Source organism: Panthera onca, chromosome E1 (assembly GCF_046562875.1).
Source record: "Panthera onca isolate mPanOnc1 chromosome E1, mPanOnc1 haplotype 2, whole genome shotgun sequence".
Taxonomy (NCBI): Eukaryota; Metazoa; Chordata; class Mammalia; order Carnivora; family Felidae; genus Panthera; species Panthera onca.
This window is the reverse complement of record NC_138352.1, coordinates 55,004,819-55,014,666: the sequence shown is the minus strand read 5'-3', so window position 1 is coordinate 55,014,666 and position 9,848 is coordinate 55,004,819. Positions and strand designations below refer to the sequence as shown.

Genomic DNA, 9,848 nt, shown 5'->3' with positions numbered 1-9,848 from the left:
AGACACAGAATCTGATTCAGACCTCAGGCTCTGAGCTGTCAGCACAGAGCCCAACATGGGGCTCCCATGAACCATGAGATCATGGCCTAAGTGGAAGTCAGACACTCAACCGACTGAGCCACCCAGGCACCCCAATTAAATCATCTTTTATTCCTTCCTAGAGATTAGAGTAAAATGTTGCAAGTAAGGGAGAATATAAAATGAAAGAAAGTATTTATTCTACTGCCAGAACAATCTTCACAAGTAATTTGCACTTCTTCCTAAAGCTTTCCTCCCAAAGAGTGGGACTTGAAGGAAAGTGCAAGCACACATGGGTAGAGCAACCCTGGAGAGAGTGAGGTTTTCGTTCAAGTAAATGGTTTCCAAGAGGCTCCAGGACTATTTCACTCTAACTGGCATCTACCACCACTCTTACTATTAAAATAGAAACTAATAGTGTCTCACGGGGCTGAAATCATGCTGGAGCCTTCCCGGACCTCCCATTTTCTTCTCTTTGGGTTTGATCATTTTATTTCTGCTAAAGATACACCCCGTCCCCCTGGAAAGGATGCTGGCTTAGTTTCTCTAAGCTCTTGACTTAACTCACCTCTGCAGCTGATGAAGGAAAGGAACACTAGAAAATATAGAAATTACCCATATAAGTGGGATGTAAATTGTGAGAAATTCTCAAGTGTTTGGCAAGAGGGACTCAGAGATTTAATAGGATTGAGGAAGAGTGAAATTTTTGGAGAAAGCATAAATTGTGATAACAAGATTTTACTATAGTTCAGTAGCAAAAGCACTTTCCTTCATTTCTGGAATGTCAGAAATTAACTATCTTTCTCTGATGGATGGTCCAACTATACTTCCGTTGGTGGCCGGAATTTTTTCTCCAGAGTTTAGCATTTGCATATTCATGCAGAAACAAAGTTCTTGCTTTTATCCTGGTTTCAATTTCTTCCTCTCATTTTAAGAATTCACCCAGGGGCACCTGGGCGGCTCACTCATTTGAGTGTCTGACTTCAGATCGGGTCATGATCTCGCATTTCGTGGGTCTGAGCCCCACATCAGGTTCTCTGCTGTCAGTGCTGAGCATGCTTCGGATCCTCTGTCCCCATCACTCTCTGCCTCTCCCTCACTCTCTCTCTCTCTCTTTCAAAAATAAATAAACATTAAATTAAAAACAGAATTCACCCACAATTAAATTAGAAAGATTAAAAGTTGGCAGATACCAGAGTACAAAATAATACCTTGATTTTAGCCTTTTCTTCTCCCTCTCTCACTCTTTTTCCTATATACGCTTTGGAAAACCTAATCCATTTATTTATGAAAACACTGGTGATTCCAAGGTGCCAATATACCTATTAGATTATTTGGGGAGAAAAAAGGAAAATGGGGGGAAAGTAAAATTTTAAAATAAACAGTGCATATCTTTAGTATTTTACTAAATAGATGTTAAGTTTCATTCTCTTACAGAAAGAAATTTGGCATTGTGAAGTTTTCTTGAATTCCTTGAATTATCCCAGTCTCCACACCAGTTATTTTCAGCACGTTTACCAAAGAAGCATGGTTTAACTTAAAACATTTTTAAAAATTCATTTAAGTATGCTCCACACCTAATGTAGGGCTTGAACTCACAACCCTGAGATCAAGAACCGCAGGCTCTACCGACTGAGCAGGTCAGGTGCCCCTTAACTTAAAACATTTTTGGAGCCAATTTTCAATCTCGTTATACACTTGAACGGACTTGACTGTTGCTATACAATGTTTTAAAAACATCATTGTATTATCCCGGATAATTGTGAGACTTTTATCTCATCCACCCCCAAAATTTGGAACATAAAGCAGTCTGATTCATTCTTTAGGTACAGTAGATAAATGAAAAGAAAGTGAAAAGAAAAAGCTTACCAATAAAAAGTAAACTGACAAGTTCTTCATTCAGTTATTAATAGATAAGAATAACATTGAAACTAAACTTGCAATTTCCTCAATTCAGCAGCCCAGTTTTTTGCCAAATACATCTGTCATCAGGAATGAAGTGTGATATCAGATGTTAAGGTGGGAGATTAACTTGCAAAAGCACGTATTATTATCACTGGTATTGATGTTTAAGTGACGATGCAGACATTCATAGTGCTACCGAAAAAGGAGCATTTGCAAAATGAATGGCCTAACCATAACCAGGAGACTGGCCACTGCTAACTTGAGAACAGTTATAACAACGTGAGCTGCTAACAGGTCAGATCATTTATCCCACATCTTTTTCTAAATTAGAAGATTGACCTGGTCTTCTAACTCTTTTTTACCTTTTAATAATGATTCCCTCAGTCTCCTTTGACTTTCATTTGATGCTGAGTTTTACTTCTCCTAGAAGGCAAACCCAATGACACATCATTATATTTATCTTTACCATTGTTTCTAAACACACACACAACCCCATACTGACAAACTAAGGACACTTCTTTTCCTGGAAACTCATTCAAAGCTTTTATCTTGTGAGATAAATACACTGTACCTTAAGAGATCAGGGAACATCTATCTAACCTTAGCACTTTTTTTTTTTTTTTTTTTAATAATTGTGTCTCATGCTCTTTGGACCCCTTAACTTCTTTATCATATTCACAAAGCAGGCAGTAAATTACTAAATTTGGGCAGCAGTTCAATCATTCAAGAAGTTCAGGTGGTTGCCTATCAGGCTGTTCTCCATAGCATGAACAATAGACACCTTATTTCACACTTTTCCCATCTTCTGACGACTTAGTTCTTGCTTCCAGTTCTTCTGTTATCACAAAGATTTTTATTGCCAGGATAATCATTCACCTCAAATGGAGATCAGAGCAAGCATGAGGTTTACAGGAAAAGATGCAACTGGAAGAACCATCTTATGTCAATAAAAAACAAACCTTAACCTCTTTGTGTGTTTGTCGCTCAAGAGTTAGCCTCTTTCACCTTTTGGGATGAGCACTGGGTGTTGTATGGAAACCAATTTGACAGTAAATTTCATATATTAAAAAATAAAAAAAATAAAAAAAATAATAAAAAAAAAAAATAAAAAAAAAAAATAAAAAAAAAAAGAGTTAGCCTCTTTAAGTGAATAGTATCCAATTATACGATTACAGATTTCTTTGTCAGTAAGTATTGTGAAGGGTAAAAACATAAAACTGTTATGCTCTTTGGTTGCTGGACACCTTACTAGAGATGTCACTTCTTTCAATTCCACTAGCAGGTGGCAGTGAAACCTGTAAGAAATCAGGTTATGGACATATGTTTCTTCGTTGATTGAAACGTCGCTAAGATAGGAAAAATGACCTGAAAAACTATTGGATAGTCTTCTCTAGGTTAAAAAAAAAAAAAAGTGCCAAAGTACTAAGGACACATTTGATTTTCATCAAGAAAGCAAATATAATTTCAGAAACTTCCTTAAGTAACCAGAGATGTAAAAAAAGGCTTAGTGTAGCCCTTGAAAGGCTTTCTTATAAATGTGTACAAAGCTGAAAAATATCAGTGTTATTTTTAAAGTATTATATTTATGATAAAATGTCTTTGATACCTAAATATTTAATATTTGCTAAATTTTATTTAATTTGTTATTTATTCATATTAATAAAATTAAAATTAAAAACATTCTAACTTGTTCAGAGTTTTGTCATTATGTAAGTCATTGAATGTAATTCCTTTAATTTTTTTTTAACATTTACTTATTATTGAGAGACAGAGAGAGACAGAGCATGAGCATGGGTGGGGCAGAGAGAGGGGGAGACACAGAATCCGACGCAGGCTCCAGGCTCTGAGCTGTCAGCACAGAGCCCGATGCAGGGCTCGAACTCACAAACCACGAGATTATGGCCTGAGTTGAAGTCGGGCGCTTAACTGACTGAGCCACCCAGGCACCCCAAATGTAATTCCTTTAAATTATTTCTTGTGGAGGAACTGATTTTTATTTAAGCTGTTAATTATAGCTCTACCATGATCAAAACAAAACATCTTAATATAATGTTGCAATAAGCTATATATCTATGTATACTTATGCTTAATACTATAGTATATAAATTAATTGGTTAAATACTTTCATTTGCTACCAAAAACTCATAAATTGAACAATAGCCTATAAGTAGATCAGTATTCTACACTATTCTGCTATTTAATTCAGAGACCAGATTCCAAGCAATTGATATTCCAAATACTACAAGTATAGTTTAACATCAGTTTCAAAAAACAAAATATGTAATTAAGTATTGTGGATTGATTACTTGCAGTTTCCCATGACAACAAGATCTGTTTTTCTAAGAACAAAAAAGTTCTTAAGTATTTCTAGATGTATCTGCATGTTTGAGTTTATAATGGAAGTTGTGTCAATGGCTTTTTCTGTTTCCTCTTTTATATATGACTGGTCTTATTTTTGTTTAAAATAGATGGGAGCAAAACTAACTTAGAAGAGGCCATTCTAGGCTTAGCAAATATTTGGAGTGTGATAAGCTAAAGCATGTAATTCAAAGACAATTTTCCACTTCAGCTATGCTTAAGTACTTTTTATTAAGGGAAAATCCCTTTTTTTGAGTAATTTAACATTAAAATGGTACTTTTAAGGGATCTGAAGTCTGAATAATGCTAATTTTATTAATTTTTTGGATAATGCTAATTTTAAGCCTCTTAAAAGCAAACAAATTTTCTGAAGTTTAGTAAATTATGTCATGCCAAGTTTCAAATTCAAAAAGTTTGGACATGATTCTGTACACCCAGAATAATGAGTCTTAGGTGGCTTAAAACTTAGTAATATTTATTATTATTTTCCATTATTTAACTGTTTCCCAAAATATATCCTCTTTCTCCTGAAATAAAATACATCACTTTCCCATACAAATTTCTATTTTTTATCAAGAAAGCAGGAATTAGTGTAATGCCACATTAACTATTTTCTAAGTAATCTACATTTAGATTTATTACTGCATTGATGTGGACCAAGTGTAATACCCACTTTATAGGACAGGATTGCCTATGACAGATTTATAAAATGTATACAAAACTTTATATTATACAGGCGCCTGGGTGGCTCAGTTAAACGTCTGACTCTTGATTTTGGCTCAGGTCATGATCTCACGGTTCATGGGTTTGAGCCCTGCATCGGGCGCTAGCACTGACAGCATGGAGCCTGCTTGGGATTCTCTCTCACCCTCTCTCTCTGTTCCTTCCCTGTGTATGCATGGGTGCTCTCTCTCTCAAAAATAAATAAACATTTTTTAAAAACCTTTATATTACAGAAGTAACTCTTTTCAGTGTTTTATTATGTATTAGGAGGCCAATATACAAATAGTTTAAATATGAAATTTAAAAAAGGTATTGAAATGATGCACCCAGTAAAATTCTATTATAAGCTGGCATTTTCTAGCATGGATAGAGGCACAAAGTCCTAAAATTTCTTCCAAAATATAATTACTTATTTTTTGAAACCTTAATATTTCACAAGCAATATGGACACTCTTTCTGTGCTTACACTGCACCCAATATCGGTGATATGTATCAGTGGGCTAGGACTGAAACTGGCTGATTGTTTTCACTGAGTTGTTTTGCCATTTCGACTATGCGTGAGTACAGGCTAAAGAGCCTTGGCCTCATAAAAGACTTCAGAGTGAACCTGGCTAGAGACTAAAACTTGAAGATTCATACCACTATAAGTAACTGTGTAACTTGGACCCCCTCCAAAATACTGACGCTTGCCTTACAGTAGAAAAAATTTTAGTGTGAGACACGAAGTTATGCCAAAGAGTCAGAGGAGTGTTTCAGTGGGAAATGTCATGTCAAGGCCTCCCCGGATAAGTGAAGATCAGCCTCATCCCTGTATGTATGCTTCCTACACTAGCTTATCTGTCAGATCACCTCCTTGTGTCACATACCACCATAGAGTATATTGCACCTGTTAGCATTCCCTAAACAGCTTAGGCGAATTATCACTGATACAAGTTTGGAGTGAATAAATATTGTCATTCTCTTCTCACAATGTAGCTGGTAGTGCCCAAAAAAGAAAAAAGAGAGAGGGTTTTCCAGTTGGCTTTCATTATCAAATGTCATTTAGAGAGAGCAGGAAAGCAAACTGCTGGTGAACTATTAAGAGTTTGTTCCATAGGAATTCTGCTCTCAAAGGTGTGGTTTCCAAAGCTAATGCATCCCAGGATTGAAGAAGTTTAAAACGGAAAGGGAAGATTTTAAATGAAAATTTAATAATAAAATAAAAAATAAATTTGAAATAAAAAATTTACCATTAACAATTTTCTAGTCTAACCCTTTCATTTGTCAGAATAAACAAAAGCCCTGAGCGTTAAATGACTTCTCGAAGGTCACATAATTTGTTGCCAAGACAATGCTCCTGGAGTAGTGTATTTTTCTTGGCCAGAATCTTAAAATGCAAGTTTTCCATTTTTATTGGATCATATATTGTATTGCCTCAATTTTACTGCTTTTTTAAAACACAGAAATTGAACACAATATTATAAATAAAAACTATTAAGTTAATCTTTCTCCTTGTTTATTTTTAAGCCAGAAAGGAAAATCCAGTGTAGAACCATCATGATGGACTTTTCAAAGGAATGGGTACCGCAGATTTGGGGCCCAAGTCTACTCTGGGTTCCAAAATATATAGTTTCTTCAACCCTAACTGGACAAAGAAATATGTTGAAAGTCTTTTTTCCAGAAAAGGAACATTTGACAATATAAAAAACAAAACAAAACAAAACATTTATTTTGGAGCAAGAGAGAGATTTTCCCCACATAACAAGTAAGATGAGTTATAGCTACCCTATTTCAATAATTTATAATTCAGACAGTCTCAAAGAATAATGACTATATAACCATTTCTCTCTTTAAATGAGAAGCTGAGGCTCACGTGGTATGGAGTGGAAAAAATATCATAAATCTTAAAAATTCAAATGACAAGTTCCTTCTGGCTAAAGAGTGAGACAAGGGATACTACACCACCTCAGGCTGTGCAGTCTGCAAAGACAGTGATAAACTGAATACTTCAGACATGAGGGTAGACAATGTGCTCTTGAACTATCCCCCCAGTGTGTGAGAGGGAAAGGGAAGAACATACTTTAGCATAATACGCAGTTGCATTTACACCTAGAGAGAGGCTATCAAAATGGATATGTGCGCAGTTCTCCGTGGTAACTTTCATGAGTCTGCATTTCAGCTCTGTGTCCTCAACACCTTCTATCCACAGCTCAAACTCACACAGCATCTGCCAGCCTTGCCCACGAATTCCTGACGTCCCGGCTGAGTGCCCCTCTGCCTCTGGGCTCAAAAAGCCCCTTGCTCCACAGTGGTTAGCCATATCCGGAAGGTTCTGGAAGAGGTCTGCTGGGCAGCAGGACTGCTGCTAAGAGGTCTCTGGTTGGAGTGGAGACCAGGAGCTGTGGGAAACCCAGAAACAAGGCTGAGATGGGAACAGCAAAGATACCAGCAGCCCAGTACTGGCTACGGACTAAGAAACAAATTTGGAATTCCTCCCTCCTGGCCACCAAACGCCAGAGTTGGAAAAGAATGGACATCTCCCCCAGACCCCGCTCCCAAGTACATTTCATTAGCTGCTTCACCTTCCAGGGAAAACGAGTCACTAATTAATTAATGCAATTATGGAAGCATAATTGCAAACCGCTCTGCTGACATATAAAGATGTGTTTTACCTTTAATTACCAGGAGAAGAAAGGCAACTTGGACTAGGAACACCGAACTTGAAGAAAAAAACTAGGAAAATAATAGTCCCTCCCCCGCCAAGCACACCACTCCCAACCCATTCTATCTAAAAATCCTTTGTACTGCGGGGTTTATTTTTCATTTTAAAAATCGTTCGAATTAGGTCTCAGAGAAAGAAGTTGGCATTTCTTATTCTTTTCAGGGTGGTCTGAGAAATGCTCTATCAGTGCGTCTGAGGCAAAAAAAAAAAAACAAACAAACAAAAAAAAAAACCTAACAAGATCTCTTTCAATTTGGTTTTTGAATCAATACCCGAAATAACGACCAGAAGCAAAAATCCACCGGTGCGTCAGCAAAGCAGGATGCTCGGCCAGTCAGCTCCATCCTTCCCCCCCGAGCTGTTCTGAGGGTTCCCCGCCGCAGCTAGAGCAGATAGATAATGTAGGACAGAATGACCAGGCCTATGATGGCAAAGAACATCAGGATGAAAATATCCAGCATGATGGAGTCCTCGGCCGAGGAGGCCTCTGGATTCCGGGCAAATGTGAGCTGTGAGCACGGAGGTCGCAGCCAGTGGAGAGAAATGGCTCCCTCTTCCCTCCGCTGCTCGGTCTTTTCCCTTCCCCCTCCCGGGGCCCCAGCCGAAGGGATGCGGCAGCTCCATCAGCAGCCTACTGCCCCCCTCCCCCCCACCCCCTCTCCCCCCACAGCCAACCAATCACAAAGCCCGGGAGCGGGTAACCAAGGCACTGCTCGATTTAGACCCAGCAGAAGCGAAGAGGCTCAATTTCTCCCCAGGAACCCAATCCCACCCCTTCATATCTAAATGGAGGCTGCGTGATATGGACGGAGGAGGAGATCTGATCTCTATCCAGACGCCCTAGGAATGAATCCTCCTGACTGCCTCCCTTCTTCCTTTTTCCTCTAACACATCTGTGGCCAATTACCTCAGAAAAATAATGGTGGGGAGCTGGGTGGGCCATGGGCAGGTGGTAAGGGTCACGTCGTGGAGGGACACGGACAGAGGGCTCGGGTGAGTCTCGGTTGGCATCTCTGGGGTTGGAGCTAACGCTTGGGGGATTCCCGAACTCTGCCAGATACTGCACACGCGCTGTAGGTCATTTCAACCTCCCCACAAGCCTTTTATAGATGAGGCTCAGAGATGGTCAGGAACTGGCCTGATGTCTCATTGGAAATGGGGGAGACCAAGATTTAAAACTAGGCTTGCACACTCGGGAGTCCGTGTTCTTTTCTCCTCCCCCCCCCTCCCCCCCCACCTGACGGGCCCACCCTGTTCATCTGAAATGCCCCTCAGCCCTACCTGCACGGCTCAGATCACTCCATGGACAGTGTGAGCGCCAGAGATCTCTCCTCCAGCGACTCCTTGTCTCTTCGTGGTCATTACCCGCATTCTTGTTCTCTTCAGAGAGCTCAGGGCAGTGTTTCATCAAAGAGCGTCCTGGGGCGCCTGGGTGACTCCATCAGTTAAGGGTCTGACTCTTGGTTTTGGCTCAGGTCGTGATCTCATGGTTCGTGGGTTCAAGCCCCACATCAGGCTCGGCACTGATGGCGTGGAGCCTGCTTGGAATTCTCTGTCTCCCTCTCTCTTTGCCCCTCCTCTGCTCACTGTCTCTCTCTCTCTCTCTCTCAAAATAAATAAATAAACTTTAAAAAAAAAAAAAGAGCACACTAATGAATTCCCAGGCCCCTCCCTGCAATGAGAGGGTCTAGATATACAAATTTAAGCGATGCCTTCTGAGGGGAAAGGAGAATTAATGATTTATCTTTTAAGCGGGGTGGCGGGTACTCAGTTACGTCTTGTGTTGTTTTTATTCCTTTTTATGTCTTAATGATTTCCTATTACATTAAAAAAAAAAATTCCCTGTGACATCTCTGAGGCCTAGTGTCCTTGGCCCTACCCTACATAGTTCTTTTGAAGGCCCCAGGGGTGAGGGCATTAGTAACCCCCTTCCACATGTTAGGCCGCGGGAACTGAGGCCACTTCTAGAAGGGGGTCTGGAAACTGTGCCCATCGGCTCGTGCCCAAGAGGAAGAGCCCGGGGTCTCTGTGAGCGGGGAGCCTCTAGAGACGGCGGATTCCCTCCCAAGCCCACTGCCCCCTTGAATGAAGGTGAATGAAGCCTCCTGGGAGAGAGGGCAGCAGCTCTGCAGACAAGAGGGGG

General features: G+C 39.8%; 1 long non-coding RNA gene across 1 annotated transcript; it reads right to left on the bottom strand.

Moving 5' to 3' along the window:
- Positions 1 to 5,246: 5,246 nt before the first annotated feature.
- LOC132687733 (uncharacterized) lies at positions 5,247 to 8,284 on the bottom strand. The gene is made up of 2 exons (XR_009614245.3): positions 7,978 to 8,284; positions 5,247 to 7,382 (listed from the first exon to the last, which is right to left on the bottom strand). It is a non-coding gene; the product is annotated as an uncharacterized LOC132687733 (long non-coding RNA).
- Positions 8,285 to 9,848: the final 1,564 nt, after the last annotated feature.